Raw genomic sequence first — 22,500 nt, forward strand, 5'->3', positions numbered from 1 at the left:
AAAGAATACTCTTATAATGGATTAAAAAAAATACACATATTTTCACAAGACAAATAACAGACATGTTTTTATTTTGTGTAAGATTTCTGAATTACAAGTAATACAGTAGGTCCTTCACAATTACCTAGCTCAATCTCTCTTCAGACAATATAAAACAATATACTCTGTAGGTATTCAACTCATATATATATATATATATATATATATATATATATATATATATATATATATGTTCATGTACTTATTCAGATACATATTCATAATTTTAAAAATTGTATTCTGTTAGTCTGTATAAGTCGTATAGTATTGTACTCATATGTTGTAGAATACTATTTTAAGATGTGTTACATTTGTTTATGCTGTGGAAGCTTTGTTTAATGATGCAACAATATGTTACATTCTTTTATGTTGCAATTTGTTTAACTCTGTGAAGTTGTGTTACTTTGCCTGTCTAAAATACCTGATGTTCTAATAAAGAGCTGAAGGGCCAATGATGAGGCAGGAGAAAGGATAGGCAAGGCTGGCAGGCAGAGAGAATAAATGGGAGGAGAAATCTGGGAGGAGAAAGGAAAAGAAGGAGCAATCAAGAATAAAGAGAGTTGGGCGTAAGGGGCCAGCCACACAGCCACACAACCACATAGCAAGCCATGGAGTAAGAGTGAAAGTGAGATATACAGAAGAAAGAAAAGGAAAAAGCCCAGAGGCAAAAGGTAGATGAGATAATTTAAGAAATGCTGGCTAGAAATAAGCCAAGTAAAGGTCAGACATTTGTAAATAAGCATAAGCCTCCATGTGTGATTCATTTGGGAGCAGGGTGGCAGCCTCCCCGCAAAGAGCCAAAAGAGTAAGAGTAAAAAAATCCCAACAACACTCATGCATCAAAATATATCTCTAAACTTGATGGCTTTTTAGCGTACTTCCACATAAGCTCTACAACCTCCTTCCTTATGTTAGATCTATGAGTAGCATTCTTCTGTGGGATGTGTTTCTGTGTGCTGTGAATATGTGTTGCTCTGATTAGTTGATAAATAAAGCTGTTTGGCCTATGGCAAGACAACTTAGAGGCAGGTGGGAAATCTAGGAAAGAGACAGGAAGAAGAAAGACAGAGGTGGAAGAGACACCATCCTGCCATCAAGGGAGCATCATGTAATGGCACACAGGTAAAGCCATGGAACACATAGTGACATATAAATTAGTAGAAATGGGCTGAGTTTAGTTGTAAGAGCTAGCTAGCAAGAAAATTGAGCCATAAGATATGGCCATGCAATTCCTAATTGATATAAGCTTCTGTGTTTACTTGGGTCTGAGTGCCTGTAGGACCAGGCAGGACACAAGAAAACTTCTAGCTACAACATTCTATATCATATGTCCATTGTAGTCAATTTAATCACATCTCTACAAATGGATGGTGAAATTGTTTCCAAAATCTTATGTATCTTTATAAACATAGTCAAAAAGTATATTTATGCTGTCTATTTTTATACTTTATAATGTAGAGTCTTTTAAATTATTAAATGTCTTTTTTAAGACATATGAAAATATAATAACATTACTCCCCCTATTCCCTGTCTTGTTCCAAACTTCCCCAGCTCCATTTAATCAATTTCAAGTCTTCCCCTCACTCATTTTTAAATGGGAACATCTTCATCCTTTTTTATTATTAAGTACATATCTATGTGCATAAATACATAAATACAACTCACTGGGTCTGTTTAATCTGCTTGTATGTATATGATTTCAGAGTTGACCACATTGTAATAGATAACCAACTAGGGAGCTTATCTCTAGAAATTCTAATTCTTTATCTTTCAGCATTCATTAGTTGCCTGTAAATTTTTTTATCTGGCATGGGACCCCATGAGATTTCCCCCTTTACTGTTAGGATATCTGTAGTTGGAGTTTTCTCCAGTCCCACCCAGGCCTGCAGCCGCTCAGACACAAATAAACACACAGAGGCTTATATTAATTAAAACTGTATGGCCTAATGGCTCAGGCTTCTTGCTAGCTAGATATTACATCTTAAATTAGCTCATAATTCTTATTTATGTTTAGCCATGTGCCTTGGTACTTTTTCTCAGTTCTGCCTTCACATCTTGCTTCCTCTGTGTCTGGCTGGCTACTCCTGCCTCAGCCTTCCTGTCCCCAGAATTCTCCTCACTCTTTATCCCTGGCTACTTCCTGCCTGGCTACTGACCAATCAGTACTTTATTCATTAACCAATCAGAGCAATATATTCACAGCATACAGAACGATATCCACAGCAGATATCTATTATTATCATTGTTCAGAGCTTATTTAGGCAGCAATATTGTTGAGGGGCTATAGTTGTAATTTCCCTGTTATCTATGGAAGACATGAACTTATAGCAGATTTCATTCTCCTTGGGCTCTGATAACCTGACTCCTCAGACATGATGCCCCATGATGCTTAGGTGCAGGAGTTGTTTTATATACATCTATGTGCATTATTGCTGGGCTCCAAGTCATCATTTTATCTTATCATTATGACCTATTGTCATTTTCTGTAATATTTGCTGTTAGGTATAAAGAGAAGCTTCTTTGATGAGGCATAAGAACTATATTTGTCTAATGATATAAGAATAAGTTTTGGAATGTGGTTAGAAATTCTGCTGGTCTGGTTAAGTGATGGCAGTAAGTTCTTTTCTAAGATCCATGTGGCCTCACTAGACCTGGATAGTTAGTTATGTGTCTAGTACTAGGAATGATTTCTCTTTTTATTGAATGGCCTTAAATCCAATTAGACAGCTATTGACTACTGCCAAGATGAGTGTCACTATTGACCCGTTAGGGATATCTTGCCATGTTGGTAATTATTTTCAGAATCACAACCTTTTATTTTGTGTTATGATCAACCTAATTTAACTGGAGACATCTATGTGACCGCTGGATTGAAACTATCTCTTGGAGTCTGGTGGGGTACTAGTGGGTACACAATTGAAGGTAATGACTTCAGTTCTTCTTGAGTTTCCCAGCAGCTAATATTTCATCACTGACAACAAGGGCCTTCTGAGCCTTTGTTCCTTCCATCTGAGACTATTACTTGGGCTCAATTCTTGTGCAATACCAGTACAGGCATACACAGCTACTGTGAAATGAGTATTGCATTGGCCATGTTTTGCCTAGAAGATGACTTTTCATGCTCCTTCTACCTTTCTTCCTTCTAGGTTTTACAATATATCTACCCCTTCTTCTGAATGCTCTTACTATATTTTATTCACCAGCTGCAATCTCCCCTTCCTGCTATTCTCCCCTCCCAGTCCCTCTACCATATCATCCCCCTTCCCAACCTACAATCCTCTCCTCTTTGGTCTCCATCTAGGAAAGGGCAAGTCTTCTATAAATATCAACCAAACATGACATATCAAGTTGCTGTAAGATTAAGCACCTCCCCATTTTTTAATGCTGGGCAAGGTGACCTAGTATGAGAAGTAGTGTCCAAAAGACAGTAAAAGAGTCAGAGACGGCCCCTGTTTCCTCTGTTAGAAGACCCATCAGAGGATCAAGCTACACAATTACAACATAGATGCAGAGAGCCTAGGTCAGTCCTATGCAGGCTGCCTGGTGGTCACTTCAGTCTCTGTGAGCCCCTATCCTTCTGGCTGCTACACTCCCTTGTCTTCCTCCTCTGCAGAATTCCCGAACTCTACCCAGTGTCTGGATGTGGGTCTCTGAATATGCCTCCAACAGCTGCTAGATGATGCCTCTCTGATGACAATTGGGCCAGGTACCAATTTTGTGACGGGAGAAGGTCAGGTTACTTATCCACTATAGCTAGAAGCTGAGGTTGAAAAAACAAAAACAAGCAAACAAGAAAACCTGAATGCTCCTCTAATGCTTCCTATTCCTTAGAGAAAATTATATAAATGTCTTGTGCAGTGCTCAACAGAACTTTAATCTTCTGAACAACTTTATATGATCAGACACCCATTGATTCAAGCCATAACCAGAGAAGGCTACATTAAAATAACTGAGTGACAAACAACTAACAAATATTTAAATATTTTTCAAGTCAATTTTTAGAATATGGTGCTTCAAATGCTATGTGATATGATTCATATTAAAGCCTTCCTCATAAAATTTTGACTTACTTCCTGCTGTGTATACTCAGCAGCACAGGAAAATATAAATCAACAAATATGTTGTATATATGAAGGATTTAAAGCACATATTAGTTGTCCATAGCCTTTGAGATAGCCAAGAAATGAGGCATATGTGCACCTTCAGTGAACAACTCCATCTCATGCCCTAAAACTTTTCTTCTTAACAGTTCATAAGAAACCAGTGCAGCGCTCAGAATCCATATGAAGCTTGCATCATCTGTGTCTGTCTGTAAATGCTGTTTGTTTGAAAAGCTTTCTAGAAAGCCATTGTAACTCATCTGTCACTAAAGAATAACAGAGTTTTCTTTAAGCCATATGTACCTGTCTTGCCATGACAATTTATAATCCAAAACCATACATAAAGGAGGACTGTTAGAAAAAAACCTTGCATTATTTTCTGTAAAAATAGAGATCTTACAAAGGATATATTGACAGTAGGTGGTCAGAAAAATATATCATTTACAATTTTGTATTTATAGGCATCTGTGGTTGATATATTGTGCACCCCAATAAACTTATCTGGGAGTCACAGAACAGAACAGCCACTACACTAAACATAGAGGTTAGGCAGTGTTAGCACATGTCTTTAATCCTGGCATTCTGGAGGCAGAGTTCCATCTGGTTCTCTGAATTCAAGGCCACACTGGAAACAAATAGGCATGGTGACACACACTAATCCCAGGACTGGAGATCTCATGTCTTGCTTGGGAAAGACACATGCCTTTAATCCTAGGAAGTGACGGCAGGAAGCAGAAAGGTATATAAGGTGTGAGGACCAGGAACTAGAGGCTTTTAGGCCTTTTAAGCTTTCAGGCTTTTAGCAGCAGTTCAGCTGAGATCTACTCTGGATGAGGACTCTGAGGCTTCCAGATTGAAGAAACAGGTTTGGCTGAGAAGTTGGCAAGGTGAGGTTAGCTATAGTTTGATCTTCTCTGATCTTTCAGCATTCACCCAAATACCTGGCTCTGGGTTTCTTTTTATTTAATAAGACCATTTAAGATTCATATTACAGGCATCTCTTTAACACTTTATTTTTTTAAATGAAAAGGATAACCACATCACTCCTCTGCCTAGTATGATGGAACTGCTCTGCACACAACTAGATATTCTCTTTTTTTCTGAAAAGGTGTAATGTTTGTGTTTCTAGTTCAGTAGTATTTTCTGTTGAATACAGTAAATAAATGCTAAGTAATAGCTGAGCAATATCAGTAAAATTTATACCTATCACCTTAGAGAGGAGAATATTAACTGGAATGTCAATTAATCTATAGATCACAGCAGAGGAAAATATGTATAGCTATATGAATCTCACCCATTCAGCTCATTCTGTGGTTAGAGTTGGCTCATAATGGTTGTTTATTTTGCCGAAAATCTTTACTGTCTATCCTTAAATGGGACATGCATTAGTAGTCTCTTTTATTTTGGATTGTTACACTTTTACTTTCAATTCTGAATAATTTATTACTAAGCCCAGAAAATCCACTGGGCCTAGACAATCTTCTCTTTGTGTAATTCATACAATTAACTCTTAACCATCAGTCTTTCCCTTCAAGAAGAATCCTCATAGTAGTTGAGACTGTCTGCAAACCACTCCCAACTTTACTTTTGACCGGAAGCCCCCCCCCCCCCCTTTCCCCTCTAAAGATACCACATCAAGTTTCTCTGTTACAGAGAATATATTCTCCCTACATCCTGGTGCCATGATTTTCTCCTATTATAGAGACAATGTTAAGGTATACAGGTGATATTAGAATTTAAAAAAAAAAAACAGTGGAATAAACTAACAATGGGTAAAATATTCTACAGTTTTTAGCCTAATTAAATTTATTAGTTGTTTTGGTCTGATACACGGTCATTCATTTGAGCCTTAAATTTCCTTCTTATAAAGATAGAGGAGATACTCACAGCTTCTATTTGTCTTCACAACTGAGTGTAGGATTTGAAGAGTCCCTAAACAGCCCCAGGTTTGCTAATTACCTTCAAGGATACACATAACTTACTGAGATGTTCTACTTGGTGTCATGATTTCTCAAAGAGATATGGTAGGAAATAAAAATCTCCCAAGGGAAGAATTATATGGGATAGAATCCAAAAAAGTAAGAAACATTATGAAGAAAGTGGTGCCTTTCAATCAATGGCTATTGGTGACAAATGACTCTTCATCTAGATGGTGAGCCTCATAAGCAACTGTCTTTTCTATAGTGCAATGTTGACTGGCTTGATATTGTACAAACTTTAAGTACGTAGATAATGTGAATTAGATTTTAGTTTATAAAAAGAAAATGAAGAAGATAAGCTGGTAAGTAATATGGAGGTGGGAGGATTTGGATAGAGGATGAAAAAGATGGACATGATCTAAATATATCATATCCATGTAAAAATTATGAAAGAATAACTTTTAAAGGAAAATGACTATGTAGCATACATTATTCTCTCTAGAAAAGCATGTTCTTCTGGGAAATTTATCTGAATCTGAACATACAATCAATTTGTTAGGTCTCTATGATTGTCTGTCTGTGGGCTTGATGCCAGTCTGTAACAGGTCTGGAGGTTAAACTGATAATATGTAACTGAGTGAACACACCATAAATCACACTGCTAGTCTATTTAATTATATATATGTATATATAGAGATAGATAGATAGATAGATAGATTAGATAGATAGATAGATAGATAGATAGATAGATAGATAGATAGATAGATTCATTGCATTAAGATAAAAATGGAAGTTCCTATATAGCACAGTCTGCCCAAAGATTGACATGGGTATAGAGGCTCTCTCTAGCCAAGGACAAAGATCAATATACATTTTTCACACAATAAATATCTATACTAGAAAGTTTTCCTTAGTCAATCAGTATGTTTGATCTTTCCTGTCATACATGTTATTTTAACTAACATTATCCCTGAGTAATCTGTCTGTACCTTCTCACTCAAAATTCTTGAAACATTCACTTATTTATCTCAGTCATTTCTTAATATATCATACCAATGTTCTCCACTGTATTTACTTGCAAGAATTTAACATGATTTTGTTTCCAGAGAACGTCTGAATTCCCATATTGTAGGAAATATGATCAAAGTTAATCTTATGTGCATTCTGCTATCAACAAAAGAGTAATACATCCTAAAATGACATTTTTTCTCTTCTCTTTTCTTTACAATACAGCCTTAAATCACATACAATGGAAGTACATTGATTCTGAGTGTTTTTCAACTTTGCCTCATGCTTTACAACTTCTATGGGTTTTTCGTTTCGGTTTTTTCTTTCCCTTCCACCATAACTATATATTAAAAACATTGGTTTACTTGTAGCATAAACATATTTATAAGAAAATGGTATAACCAATTAACTGGGGAATAAATTATCCAATTTATTGACTATCATTTTAAATAGTGTTGAGAGTGAGATTATATATAATATTTTTTTCAATAAATATTTGTTGAAACAACTGTACAAAGAAATTTCACATAAAGTTGAAGCTTGAACAGTGTCTCCAAGTAGGAGCTCAGGAGATAGCAAAAATCTAGCTCAATAGTGCTACTTTTGAATATCAAAGGACAAAGTGGCAGATCACATCATAAAATTTTCAGATCATACAAAAAATGCTAGTGGCAGGCTTGAAGATAAATAGGAAACAGAATATTACCTATGACTACAAAATATATTGAGGCCAGGCTTAGTAGCACACACTTTTAATCCTCATAGTGAAGAGGCAGAGGCTTGAGAATCAAGTTCACAGCCAAATTGTTGTTTAATGTGAAACACTGCCTCAAAAATATGTTGACTATAGTTATTAGCAACTCTTGTTATCACTTGAGAGAATGATGAATAAGGAGAAATTTAAAAGATGAACATTCCTCTAAACACATATAATCTGGTAGACAAGATAAAATTTGAGGAGACTAAATTTAATTCTTAACCATCTCAAAATGTTTACATTAATGGATATTGGAGCAAATGGCTTAAGGGCTCCATTGTTTGGTGGGACTTTATTTATAGATGAAGAGTTATTTGTTACCAACAGCCATTGGTTGATAGGGAGCACTTTCTTCAGTGATGTTTCTTACTTTCTTGGATTCTGTCCCATATACTTCTTCCCATGGGAAATTTTCAATTTCATCCATTTCTCTTTAAGAAATTATGACACCAAGTAGAACATCTCAGTAAGTTATGCGTATCTATGAAGGTGATTAGGAAAACCTGAGGCTATTTAGGAGCTCTTCAAATCCTACACTCAGTTGTGAAGACAAAAAGAGGTGAGTAAACCACAAACCCAGACAGATTTACTTTGCTAATACACACTAATCTACATATCCATTATCAAGTTTGGAAAGAAAATAGCACAGGTTATGTGCTTAAAGTCACTCCAACATAAATGGCCAAATCTAAGCTGAACAAGAACATCAAGGAACAATTCTAACTGGAAGGAAAAAATCCCATTAGGCCTCAACCCTACACAAAGAACTACAAACAATGAGAAAAGCTGAGAGCTGGAGAACTGGCCCTCCCTAGGAAGAGCTCATCAATTGGTGGTCCAATACCAAATCTGCAGTGCTGAAATTATATATACAATTAACGTTATATGTATTTAGCAGGCAGTATTTAGGAATATAAGTATATATATAAATACATACATGCAATAACAATTAGTCAAAAATGAGGCCATGAATTTGAAAGAGTAGGGACGGTCTATGGGAAGATTAAGAGCAAAAAATGGGAGGGACAAATGTAGCCATTTAATTAGAATCTCAAAAAAGACAAAAATAAGGAAAATAAAGAAAAGACAAAGACACAGGTTTGCCCTCCATTACTAAAAAAAAAAAATGTAACCTTTGAAAAAAAATGGCAGAGTAAAGTATCAGTGTCAAATGCAAACCATCAAACAGATCTCCTTGGGAGGTGGGGCAGATATCCTTTTACTCATGGGGATTCCACTCTGGAACACATGAATCTACTAAGTAACTTCTCTTCTGTGTAGGACTGTAGCACACCATATTCAAAAGGGTAAGGAGAGTCACTCCTTGGCTTTTTTCCAGGTCAAACCATCCGAAGTGGATTTGTGCATCTAATAGTAAGAAGAAGGCATACTATGACCATAGTTACAACTTGCTGGGAATAACTTTTGAACTATATATCTTTATTTATTTGGGAATTTGGCATAATGCACCCTCTTCATACTCTCTTCCCAGTTTTCCAGGCCTACCCTTCCACCCTTATGCAACCCCTCCCCCCAAAAAATACCCCACAAATTACAATTTGTGTTGCCCATATACTCACTGGAGCATGGTCAAACTTCCAGCGGCAGGCCACTTAGAACTGAGTCCTTCTCCAACCCCCTGCCAAAAGCCATCAACTTTGAAGAGGTATACTTCAGCATGTTTTTCACAGCTTTAAGGACTCTCGCTAATGGCTTCCTGCCTGGACTGTTTTTTATGGGGTTGGGCTAGGAAAGGTTGTCTCAGAGTTTTCGCCAGTCCCGCTCAGACCCGCAGCCACTCAGACCCAAATAAACACACAGACGCTTATATTATTTAAACTGTTTGGCCTAATGGATCAGGCTTTGTAGCATGAATCTTAAATGGTCTTGTAGCTAGAGTTTTCCTGACTGGCCCACAGTCAGGACAAATCTCTCACACTCACCAGTTCCACAGCCGCTCAGACCCAACCAAGTAAACATAGAGACTTATATTGCTTACAAACTGTATGGCTGTGGCAGGCTTCTTGCTAACTGTTCTTATAGCTTAAATTAATCAATTTCCATAAATCTATACCTTGCCACTTGGCTCGTGGCTTACCGGCATCTTCACATGCTGCTTGTCATGGTGGTGGCTGGCAGTGAATCCCTCACTCAGCCTTCCACTGCTTAGAATTCTCTTTTCTCCTTGTCCCGCCTATGCTTCCTGCCTGGCCACTGGCCAATCAGTGTTTTATTTATACAGATGATATCCACAGCATGATCTTATTAATAAAATCAAACCAGAAGCCAGGTATTGGGTTGAATACTGGAAGATCAAAGAAGCAGAACAAGCCACAGCTTCCTCACCTCACCAATTCCTCAGCTGATCCTGTTTTCTCAGACTGGAAGCTTCTATGTCCTCATCCAAAATAAATCTCAGCTGAACTGCTGCTTGAAAGCCTAAAAGCTTAACCAGCCAAAATGCTTCTAGTGTCTGTTCTTCATGCCTTTTATACCTTTCTGCTTTCTGCCATCACTCCCTGGGTTTAAAGGCTCACTTCTTGGGATTAAAGGTGTGAGTTACCATGCCTGGCTGTTTCCAGTGTGGCCTTGAACTCACAGAGATCCAGAGGGATTTTTGCCTCTGGAGTGCCAGGATTAAAGGCATGAGTGCCATCATTTTCTAGCCTCTGTATCTAGTGGCTGTCCTGTTCTCTGACCCCAGATAAGTTTATTAGGGTGCACAATATTTTGAGGAACACAATACCACCACAAGGCTTCTTGCTAGCTGTTCTTATATCGTAAATTAACCGATTTATATTAATCTATAAGTTGCCATGTGGCTTGTGGCTTACCTGTACTTTTACATCTTGATTCCTCTGTGTCTGGCTGGTGACTCCTTTCTAGCCTTCCTGTTCTTAGAATTCTCTTCTCTGCTTGTCATGTCTATACTTTCTGCCTGGCTACTGGCCAATCAGCATTTTATTTATCAACCAATCAGAGCAACACATTCATAGTGTCCCCAGCATTCAATGTCTCTGATTCTCAGTTATGAGTCTTCTGTCATCGACACCACTACAAAAGAAGTTTCCTTGCCCATAACAGCCAATGGCAGCACAGATTATAAATTCTATCATCATGGAGAGTTTTGATGACAAAATGCCTCAGAAAACTAAACCATCTTGTGTATAAAAGACCTAAGGTCCTAAATAGTCACCCACTACCTTGAAACATATTATACTGTCTTCAAAGTTATTGAATTATGAATTTGACTTTAACATTTCTATAAATTTTTACAAAAAACGAAGAATAACCCTATCTATGACACATCTTAGTCCCAAAGAGACCATCGTCTAAGAATCGTCATGTAGCCCCAGTGCAGCCACACTACATCTCCAAGGGCAAATTTCTAATTTCTTTCTCATGAAGACAGGAGTCACTCACAGAGAAGAAAGATGATTTTGTTTCATGCAAAGTCTGGAAGTGATGGAATGCATTTTTTAAAAAAAATAGTTTAGAAATCTAATAAGTGAGAAAGGCCACACCCTGGACAACATGAAGTACAACTTCCCTGTTGATTTTGAGAAATGAAGGATCAAATGACTAATGGACTCTAAAAATTTCAGTAACATCAGCATTATTTTTATTGTGATCAGAAACCACTGGGGTATTGTGACCTTGGCATCCTGTGAGCAAGAAAGAAGTACCCAAGAGCCTTATTTGCCTTATGTTCTCTTGTTATTTTTTTTTGAGAAAATGTTCTCTAATTTCCTTGGGAAGAACAGTAATCTGGTGTGAATATGCAATGTCTTGCACAGGCAATTGGGATTCAGTGGCCAGTCCCCAGCTGGTGGCACCGCTTGAGGGGTTTGTGATAATGTTAGAAAGTAGAGCTGAAGTGAAGAATGTAGGTCAGGATAGATGTTTACAAATTTTCATTCTCTCCACCCACCTCCTGCCCTCTCTCCCCTTCCTCTCTTTTCCCTTCCCCTCCCCACTTCTCTCCTTTTCTCTCCATTTCTCTGATCCTCCCCTTTCTCTCCTCCACTCCCTCTTCCCCTTCCTTCTCTACAACTTTCTCTCTGCCAAGAACTGAATCCTCTGCCATACTCCAACTGCTATGATGTTTTTTCAGAAGTTCATCAGTTCAACCAACAAGGCACTCAAGCCTCTGAAAATACAAATCAAAAGAAAATCTTCCATTTGGTTGTTTCAAGTCAAAAGCCTTAAGAACAGTAACAAACTCAAGCTAAGAGAAGCTGAGCACAAAATTACAGTACATAAGGGATCACAGTGTTTCCAGGTAAGGGTGAATATTTAATATCATAATAAATAACGTAACAATGACCAAGATTATTATTTTTTAATTATATCTTTTCTACTTCTGCATTGGTTCATTGACACTAAAGAAAAATTACTTAAAAATATCAAAGTAACTATCATGCAATAAAAAATTCTTCCCGTGTCAGTAAATTTATTCTGGTAAATACATTATCTTATGTAAACTCAAAATAATTTTAAAAATATTTTCATTAATCAGTACAGATAAAAGTAGTATGGCAGAGTTTGCAAGTAGTTACTCTTGAAGTTGTATTTCAAATAGAGGCCTTCTATTCTATACTTATATGTATCCTCTGTTATGGCCTATATATAAGCATGAGTTATTAATGTTCATAAAATTGTAATATTTATAGACTTCCAAAAATGTATATGCTGTTAAGAAAAAGTGGGATTTTCAGAAGATTCACTAGCAGTGCTGTATAAGGCAAAAGGGATACCATGCTCTGGGACTCTTCTGTAGCCTTTATCTGAACCACAATGGTCAACCTATCAATTTACCTCTACTATGTCTGTGCAACAGATGTGAAAAGATGTTACCAGGTTAGCCTGTGTGTCTTTTTGATTATCAACAGTCAAGGTGAGAGTTTTCAGTGATATTTGAAGTGAGGAACTATAACTTAGCATATTATGCTTCTTCCTTGCTTCATCCCTGTGACTTTGTCCCATACCTCTTTCTCCTATACCTTTCCAGATTTCTTACCTCATGGTCAGAACATAGAAACTGCAAATACTATGTAAATATCCTCTACATTAGAGTTCTTTCCCTTCTTGTAATCAGAAAATGGAGAGGACATTCACTAAGTGAATCTTTGTGATTTTCCATCTCCACTGTGTCTATGCAATCATGGAATGTGTCTACAATGCAGGTGGGTTAACATTAATTTTTATGACCTTTTCCTTTGTCTTTCAGTTGAATATATTAACTTTCTCAAGAGGCCACCATAAACAAGCAAGAATTAGTGGTATGTCTGGGTTAGGTGACTTGGAGATGTGAGTTACATACTTGTTCAAATAGTTTTCGCATACCTTTTAATCATATTCATGTTCAATTTTAGATGTTATGTTCCCTTCCTTTGATTTGTTTCTATGTTCTTGTTTTTAGAGACTGGGTTTCAATATGTGGACTAGACTGGACAGAAACTTCTTGCTTCAGGTTCTAATGTGAAAGGTTTACAGATATTGCAGGCATAACTTGAGACACCAGCTCAATTTCATTCTTTTGATGAACTATCCCAATTGCCATGTAGTGTAACAATAAGAATGTAATTGTCGCCGGGCGGTGGTGGCGCACGCCTTTAATCCCAGCACTCGGGAGGCAGAGCCAGGCGGATCTCTGTGAGTTCGAGGCCAGTCTGGGCTACCAAGTGAGTTCCAGGGAAGGCGCAAAGCTACACAGAGAAACCCTGTCTCGAAAAACCAAAAAAAAAAAAAAAAAAAAAAAAAAAAGAATGTAATTGTCTTGTTGTTGTACTATTACCTACCTTTGAAATCCAAAAAAAGCATAGCATATACCACGCTGCAGGTTCTTAGGAAACATCTCATTTTCCTCCTTCTTTTGAATAGATAATGTAGACACACGTTTAATTCAGCATACTCCGTAAAACCACAAGTAGTAATGTTCAAAAACTATCTGGGAAAAATGAAAGAAATCATTTTTAATTAAAAGTTATTATTAAGAAATATTAATTGTGCGGCTGAATCTTTTTGAGGGGCCTCTGGCAGTATGATCTGGATCTATCCCTGGTACATGAGCTGGCTTTCTGGATCCCATTATCTATGGTTGGATATCTTGCTCACCCTTGAGGCAGGGGAGAGGGGTCCTGCCTCAACTGAATATACCAGGCTCTTCTGTCCCCCAATGGGAGAACTTTGTGGTAATATTTTATTTGTGTTGAAATGTGGTGATATTTTATTTGTATGTTAATAAATAAGGTTTGCCTGGAGATCAGAGGAAATAGCAAGCCATTTTAAGTAAACACAAAAGTCAGGCAGTGGTAGCACATGCCCTTAATCCAATCACTTGGCAGGCAGGGTCTCTGTGTGTTCAAGGCCATACTAGGGAACAGAGTCAAACTTGGTGACACACGCCTTTAATCCCAGTACCAGCCATAGAGACCTGGAGGTCTATACAAACAGTGACAAGGAAGTGAGGTAGCTGGGCTAAGAGCCAATGAAAGGGCAGAATAGCAGAGCAATAAAGGCACAGGTAGACAGGAAGTAGCTCACTTTGGAAGCTGCGGCATGGTGAGGTAAAGTTAGTTGGTGGCTATTACTGTTTTCATGATCTCTAAGACTTTCAACCCTATATTTGGATCCCTGTTTTTTATTTAATAAAACTGCTTAGAAATTCGTCTACAGAATTACCCTTTTGGAGGAGAGGATGAGAAGTGGATTGAGGTGGATTAGGTGGGAGGGAAAGCAGGAGGAGGGATGAGAGGGGGATCTGTGGTTGGTATGTAAAATGAACAAATTTTTTAAAACAAAACAAAGAAATATTAAGACATTCCAGGTGGGTTGATACAGTTTAAATTATCTACTTGAAATTAACTTTGATTCAAGCAAGCAGAAAATACTTTAGATGATTAGATTTTTAAAAAAATATATGGGCAAAATTAGATTCATAATACAAGAATAAAGGTATATGTGTTGAGTCATCTATCAGGTAACTCTAGTTAGTAACTGGTATAACTAAGTTCTAATTCAAATTCCAAAATCTTTAATAGGTTTATAAGACAATGATACAGGTAAATAGTCTATATCCATATTTCGTGTATATACAATTGTGCATTACACAAAGAAAAACAGAGGATCCATACATCTGGCACTCATATTTGGAGATAAAATATTATATGCATAGTTGAAGGCATTCCCAAATTATTGGTTGACCTGTGCCTCAAACTTCAAACTACACTTTGATCTTTATATTAAATATTCATGCTTTTTATATTTTAAATATGCACATAAATATTTTATTTTATATGGTTTGAACTTCATATAAATGGAATTGTGCTATCCATAATTTCCCCAATTTACTTTTTTATTAGCATCACCTGTGAGTTGCATAGATGTTCACATATGTATCCCTATTTTATTTACTTTATCTTCTCTGTCAAGCACTATTACTTAAATAGAAATAATTTACTGAATCCTTTCTGTATTATAAGTATCTGAATTGTTTCCAAGTTGTCATTTTTTCAACAAATGTAACAATGTTATTTTTACACATCTCTGAAATCACGTATACAAACGTTTCTCTGAGAGTATAATTGCTAAGTATCAATATATACATGGCTTTTATGTATTGTATATTATCATTTATTTTCTTCATTGAATACAATAATTTCTGCATTTTAAGTTTGAATTGACATGCTTACCCTATGGTACAGTTTTATACATGTACACGTATTATTGACAAGATCTATATGAATATATATGATCTAAATATTACACATGTATAAAAAGTGGTTGTTAGTAAATGTACATCTATTGGATTCTATTCATGACACATTCACAAATATTAATAAATAATGTTTATTATCAAATTCCTCTTCAATGTAATATATGTTCCATGAATTTTCACCTTAATTTTTTAAAAATGTTGTTGATTACAGAAGTTATCTGTTCATTGTGCTAATAAATTTCACTTGTGAGTACAGTAATTACATTGTCAAGGTAGCCATATATTATAGGTCTTGATTTTATCAGAAATTTAAAGCTTATAAAAAAGAAAAATGTACCGGGCGGTGGTGGCGCACGCCTTTAATCCCAGCACTCGGGAGGCAGAGGCAGGCAGATCTCTGTGAGTTCGAGGCCAGCCTGGACTACCAAGTGAGTTCCAGGAAAGGCGCAAAGCTACACAGAGAAACCCTGTCTCGAAAAACCAAAAAAAAGAAAAAGAAAAATGTGCATAATCTTAGTGAAAATTTAATTAAAAATTGTACCCCATCATTCAAGAACACAAATATGAGTACTCCTTTGGAAATGTCTTTCTTAATGAAAAAATTTCTAGGAACCCTTATTCACTGCTGATGGACGTGTCAACTAATACTTCCATAATAAAAATCACTGCGTAGTTTCTCAAAGAAATAAAGACAGAATTGACATACTGCCCAACTATATCATTCCTGGACATATGCCCCAAAGACTCTATATCCTGCATAAGATACATGCACATCCTTATTTCCAATTGCAGGGCATGAAAATAACCTATGTGTCCACCATAATATAAATATATAACTATAAAATGTAATTTTATTCAGCCCTAAAGAAAAATAAATTATGAAAATTTCAGGGAAATCAAAGGTTATGGTAAGTATTATACAAAAGATGGTGACTTAAATTTAAAAAAGATAAAAACAGATTCTTTACAAGTGTGTGTGTGTATGTGTGTGTGTGTGTGTGTGTGTGTGTGTGTGCATGATTGGCAGAGAGGCATGACACTTTGCACACAGTGGTGATTGGACAACTTCATGTGGTTGATTTTTTTTTTCCTCCACATCTATCTTGGAACAGAATTTTGCTTATCATTTTACATAGAAGCACTTTCACCTACTGAGCCATTCTTAATTTTGGAGAGATAAATTTATTAGTTTTACTCATACATATGATTCATAGTTAGCATCAATCCATAATTTAAATCTATAGTGTAAGTAATATTTCTTGGCTATTTCATTTACTTTCCAAACTTATATAAGAGGAAAGAGTTTACTGAAAAATAAGGAGGTGCTTAGTGCTAGCTTTTCCTTATCAACAAAACAGACAGGAGTAGGTAAACAAACACATGTCTTGCAAAGGGAAAACTTGCAGTACCTCAACAGGTAAGGCTTCTTTTCTGTTGGTAAGGATCAGTATAGACCCTTACCAGAATTTATTGAAAATTAAATTGAACCAGAAAGTGGATTTCTCAGATAGATAATAGAAATATAGATGATAGATGATTGACAGATAGGTAGATAGATAAATAGATAGGAGATAGATAGATAGATAGATAGATAGATAGATAGATAGATAGATAGATAGATATTTCTGCCCTAGTTACTTTTATACTGCTGTGGCAATGCACCATGACCAAGGCATCTTATAAATGAAAGAACTTAATGTGAGATGAAAGAACTTAATGTGAGAGCTCATGGTTACAGAGGGTTAGAATCAGTGACCATAATGCGTGGCAGCAGAGAAGACAGCATCTGTTAAACCTGAGAATTGCTAGAGAAAGACCAGTTCCACAATTTTTGAGCCAAATTTGAAGCACACTTTAATTAAATACTGGCCAGGATGATAGATTCTGTACAAGACCATTTTTGGCTTCCCAGAAAATAGCTACAAGTAATATTTTGCAGAGGCTTAAAAAGACAAAACCTTAGGACCTCCTTATTTCCCACCAGGTCTAATGTGGGACAAGCATGTATCTTGACATACTTCCTCCCTGCATACATCCAGTCAAGCACATCCAGTGCATTTGGGTCAAACAAACTTGTTTTGGTGAGGGAAATCATGTGACTTCTTGTCTCTCAGTAAAGAACAGCCTCCAGCATTCTAGGAAGTTATCTATCTTTGGGCAAATGGGGCATACAGATTTACTTTGGCCCTTACACATGGACATCAGTAGCTGAAAGGTTGCATCTTATTGATAAGCATGAGGCAGAGGAAGCTAACTTGGAATGTCATGGGCTTTTGAAATTTCAAAGCTGGCCTCCAGTGATACACCTCCTCCAACAAGGCCACATCTCCTAATTCTTCTCCAAAATTTCTACAAACCATAAACCAAGCATTCAAATATATGGGCCAATGGGTGTCATTCTTATTTGAATGATCATATTTTTCTCCCTGACCCCCATAGGCTTGTGGCCATATCATAATGTGAAATCTATTTACTCCACCTTCAAAGTGTCCATAGTTTTAGGAAGGATAGCATAGAGTAAGCATTGGAGAAACCAGGATTGTCAATAGTGCAGGCCTATTTTCTTCAACAGAAGGAAATTAATGATGTCTAGTCTCCTGGAATGACAGAGTGAAAAAAAAAATCAATCTCCCTGGACTTTTCATCCCCCACCAATAGAATCTATCTTTATGCTTATCACAGATCTTTCCTCTAGGCCCTAGCTTTGAGCTCTATTTCTCAGACAATAGAATTTGTTCTGATTGTAAAGAGCACAGGTCACAAGTTCTACTATGTTTAAATATATAAGAAAAGAGAACCATGGGTCAGTGGAGGGCATAACCCAGTGCTTGCAAAGATGGCACTCTCTCAGGTTTCATTCTTCAGGTCTTGTGGCTCATTCTCTACTGCCATGAGGCTTGCAGCATCCCTGAACACATAGTCTTTCTCAATCTCAACATGGCTTCAAACTCCAAAATATCTTCTGAGATTCAAGGTAATCTCTTAGTTATACCTTCCGGTGAAATCAAAAGGCTAATTTCATACTTTCAATATACAACGACACAGAACATGTACCACCATTCCAAAAGGGAGGAATAGGTGAATGGTGAGGAAATATTGGACAAAAGGAGAATCAAAACCTATAAGGATAAACTCCAAATCTGTAGCTCTATGTCTGATGCCAGAGGTCTGAAATGGCTAGGCCCTTCCATCTTTGCTGCCTGCAATGCACGTCTCTTTTTTTGGGCTGTTTCCATTTTCTGTGTGAAGTTTTTTCTTGGCAGAAGTCCCACGCCTCTGCATCTAAAACATTTTGTGGTCTTGAGTATGATTCAGGCTTTACTTTGACAGCCTAATGCAATAGCCTCTCTGGTCTTGCATGCATGGACTCTTCTGCCATACTTTTGGCCTCATTGGATTTCCTTAAACATGGAGGAAGATTCCACAACCTACTTACTCTTGGGACTTTCTTTGCTTGATGCAACCAAGATCCACTGCCTACTTGGGATAGAACCAGACCTCCACCTTCAAATTGTATCTGTGTAAGGTTTTATTTGTTGTTCTTTAGGAACATATAATTCACTAGGTGTTTTTTTTTTCTTAGAAGTTGGAAGCTTAGCTTTGTGGGGTCTTGCCATGAGGACACTACTCCTTTATTCCATATGCCTTATCTCTTTCAGTACAAAACATATCTCCAACATTAAATTTTCTGGAGCTCTTTTTCTTCTCAAACTATGCATTTTGTAATTTCTTTTAGTCCTGCTTGCACTTTTTTTTTTTTTTTTTACTGTATATCTGCATAAGAGCAATTACTAGTAAACAATTGAGAGTTGATATTTGGCTGTCTTGAAATCTCCTCTGGCAATGAAATTAGTCCAAAACTTTTCAACTTACCTCAGGGAAATTTTTAGGAAAGGGGCAAATGTATCCACATTTGTCAGCAATCTATCAAAAGGATGACCTTTAGCCCAGTTGCTAATATTCTTACCATCTGAAACCTCTTGAACTGGGTCTGCATTATCTACATAACTCTCAGCAGTATTGCCTTTTTTTCCTACTAGAATGGCCCATTAAGTCCTGATTGCAGTGTCCAACTACTTTAACAGTCAGAAGTACCAAAGTCTTATACATTTCTCTAAAAAATCATCATCATTAAGCCTATCACACCAATAGTCTACTCCACGGTAACAACTTCTGCCTTAGTTGCTTTTCTTTTGACCTGACAAAACACCATGACCAAGGCAACTTATAAAAGATGTCATTACATTTGGGGACTCATCATTTCATAGGGTTAGTTAATGACTGTTATGGTATGGATTATGACATCCAACAGATAGGCGTGTTATTGGAATAGCAGTTTAGAGTTTATATCTGATCCATAAGCATGAGGCAGAGAGAGAGAGAGAGAGAGAGAGAGAGAGAGAGAGAGAGAGAGAGAGCTAACTGGGAATGAAATATGCTTTTGAATCCTTAAATCTTGCCACCAATGACACACATCTCCTTCAACAAGGCCATACCTCCTAATCCTTCTCAAAATGTTCAGATATTTGTGGACCAAGAATTTAAATATATGAACCTATTGGAGTCATTCATATTCAAATACCCACCAGCATGTGCCCACCCATGTGTGTACATGCTCATGCATGCACACACACGTGTACATGGCACAGCCATATCTGATGGGAATGGCAAAAGTCATAATGCCAGCACAGCTGCTTGACAAAGAGTCTCATGGGTGAGTAATTTATTCATAGGGTTTGTAAAAGAACAGCTATTGCTTTCTCAGTTTCTCAATCCCTGGAGGATGAATTAATCTTTGAAGAATATAGTACCAGTTACAAATTTAGCAATTTTGACTCATCAAATAACAAGAGTTAAAATCCAGGACTGGTTCTCACAGAGACATCCCAGATTCACACTGTGACAGACGTGCAAGGACTGCAGATACCTTAAGAGCTCATATAAACTACACTAGACATCCCAAATGGAGAAATGAAGTTTTCTAGATCAAAAGAGAAGTAGATCTTACATTGAATAGCTAGGAGACTAAGGGTGTGTAACCAAGTACTTGAGTATGTGCTGTTCTTGTGAGTTTCCTTTCTGCAAACTATTAAATACTCAATAGAAAGGACAAAGGTTTTGTTGTTATTATATACATTAGGTCAATGGTTTTATATCTAAGACTATATTTTCTTATTTACTCAATAAATACTATATTTTATAATCTTCCTATTTCCTATAATGTGCAATAACTAGAGTTACCCTATATTTTAGGAACTGTGAGCTCATATAAATACCTTTTGAAGTTTCAGTTAAAAAAGAGGTATTACTAGTATCTTGATATCTAGTTTCAGAAAATATCTATGACACTCCCTTTTGGCCTTAGAGATATTCTATTTTTCCTACTTGGAAATTTTACAATCAGAAGATGATACCCACAGGTTACAATACTATAAATGTATTACAGCACAGCTCCTGTGCCTCTGATGTTCATCTCATTCCAGGATATGCATGGACCACAAAGTCATATAGGCAACAAAGCCATGGAGACTATGGTTTACCCATTGAGAGTAGTTATATCCAGGCTCAGACCACTGCCACATAAAGACAAATTACATTTGAGGCATTCTGTGGGCAATCTCCCACTAATTTTACTCAAACTTTCCTGAGGGTATACTTAACCAACTCAGAGTTATGTTTACCATCTTAACCTTCTATTTGTTCACTTTGCATATACCACACAGCCTGCTATTCCAATGTATGGGAGGCACCAGACAGCCCCCATATCTGTGATAATATAGAGAGTCTAAAAAAAATCACTGAGAGTGGACAACCTCAGACTAATATGTGGCTTAAAATTTTACCAGCATAGTATACAGAGATAATAACAACATTTATTACCAGGTCCCTGGAAACTACCGAATGTACATATTGCCACACTTCTTTTATTTAATTATAGAATGCTTCATGAGTTTGTGTATCACCCTTAGTCAGAGGCCAGGGTAATCTTGTTTGTATTGTTCCAATTTTAGTATACATCTGTTGGAGTAAGCAAGAGTTGTTATACTTCTATTCGTTGCTACTGCCAGTTATTCCTCTGTACCAGTGACTAATTGGATCAGTTCAGGTATGAACAGGAAAACAGCTAACTGTAGGAAAGCAGCTATATATAATAGTCTCCCATCAGGGACTCTCTCTGTTCTTCATGTCCATATTGCTAACGGGACAGCAGTGAAAGGCAATAAAGTTCATTCTGACAAGATCATTCTAGTAGCATGGGTCTTTATGAACATGAGTCTAAGACTTCTGAATTTGGATAGGAGGGTAATATATGGGCTCTGGGTAGGGGAAGACAGGGATTTTTATCTTGGTGGCATGAGCATATGTGGAGAGGGAAGAGGATGGAGTCAAAGGCTAATTCTCAGAGCAATATGACTCCAATAGTTAGGTGGATCCATGAAAACAGCAATCCTTGATCAAAGGCCTTCCACAGATTAGAAGGGACATCTGACAATGGCAAACTTATATACAAAGACAATGTGACAATGTGACTGTATATGGCAGACTTCTGTATGCACTATAGACTTAATTCAAATAGAACTAAAGTGTTCATGTTCAGCATCTACCTAGACAAGGAGACAGAAATCCTAAAGTCAAACTGTGATGTGCAACATAGATTCACTACCTGTAAATGGTGCTATGTAGTGGCTTGATAGGAAGAATTTTAAAGGGAAAGGTATAAAATCTCTTCTGGGTTGGGAAAAAGTCTTCAATGTAGAACACGAGGGGTGAGAGGCCACCCTGAGTGAGTAGAGGGATGCAATCACTGCTTTACTGAAGTCCAGGTTGCTGAAGAGCTCCCAGAGATCAAGGAGACACAAAGGAAGCCAAGGAGAAAAACAATGCTTTCTAAGGAAATCTCTCCAGCAGAGGAAGCAGCACACTGAACTGGTGACTAGAGGTATCTCAGTCTCAATT

At 37.0% G+C, this 22,500-nt stretch overlaps 1 non-coding gene across 1 annotated transcript; it reads right to left on the reverse strand.

Moving 5' to 3' along the window:
• Nucleotides 1-21,471: 21,471 nt before the first annotated feature.
• LOC128111296 (U6 spliceosomal RNA) lies at nucleotides 21,472-21,575 on the reverse strand. The gene has a single exon (XR_008218562.1). It is a non-coding gene; the product is annotated as a U6 spliceosomal RNA (small nuclear RNA).
• Nucleotides 21,576-22,500: the final 925 nt, after the last annotated feature.

Source organism: Peromyscus californicus, unplaced genomic scaffold (assembly GCF_007827085.1).
Source record: "Peromyscus californicus insignis strain IS unplaced genomic scaffold, ASM782708v3 Scaffold_15__1_contigs__length_86483966, whole genome shotgun sequence".
NCBI lineage: Eukaryota > Metazoa > Chordata > Mammalia > Rodentia > Cricetidae > Peromyscus > Peromyscus californicus.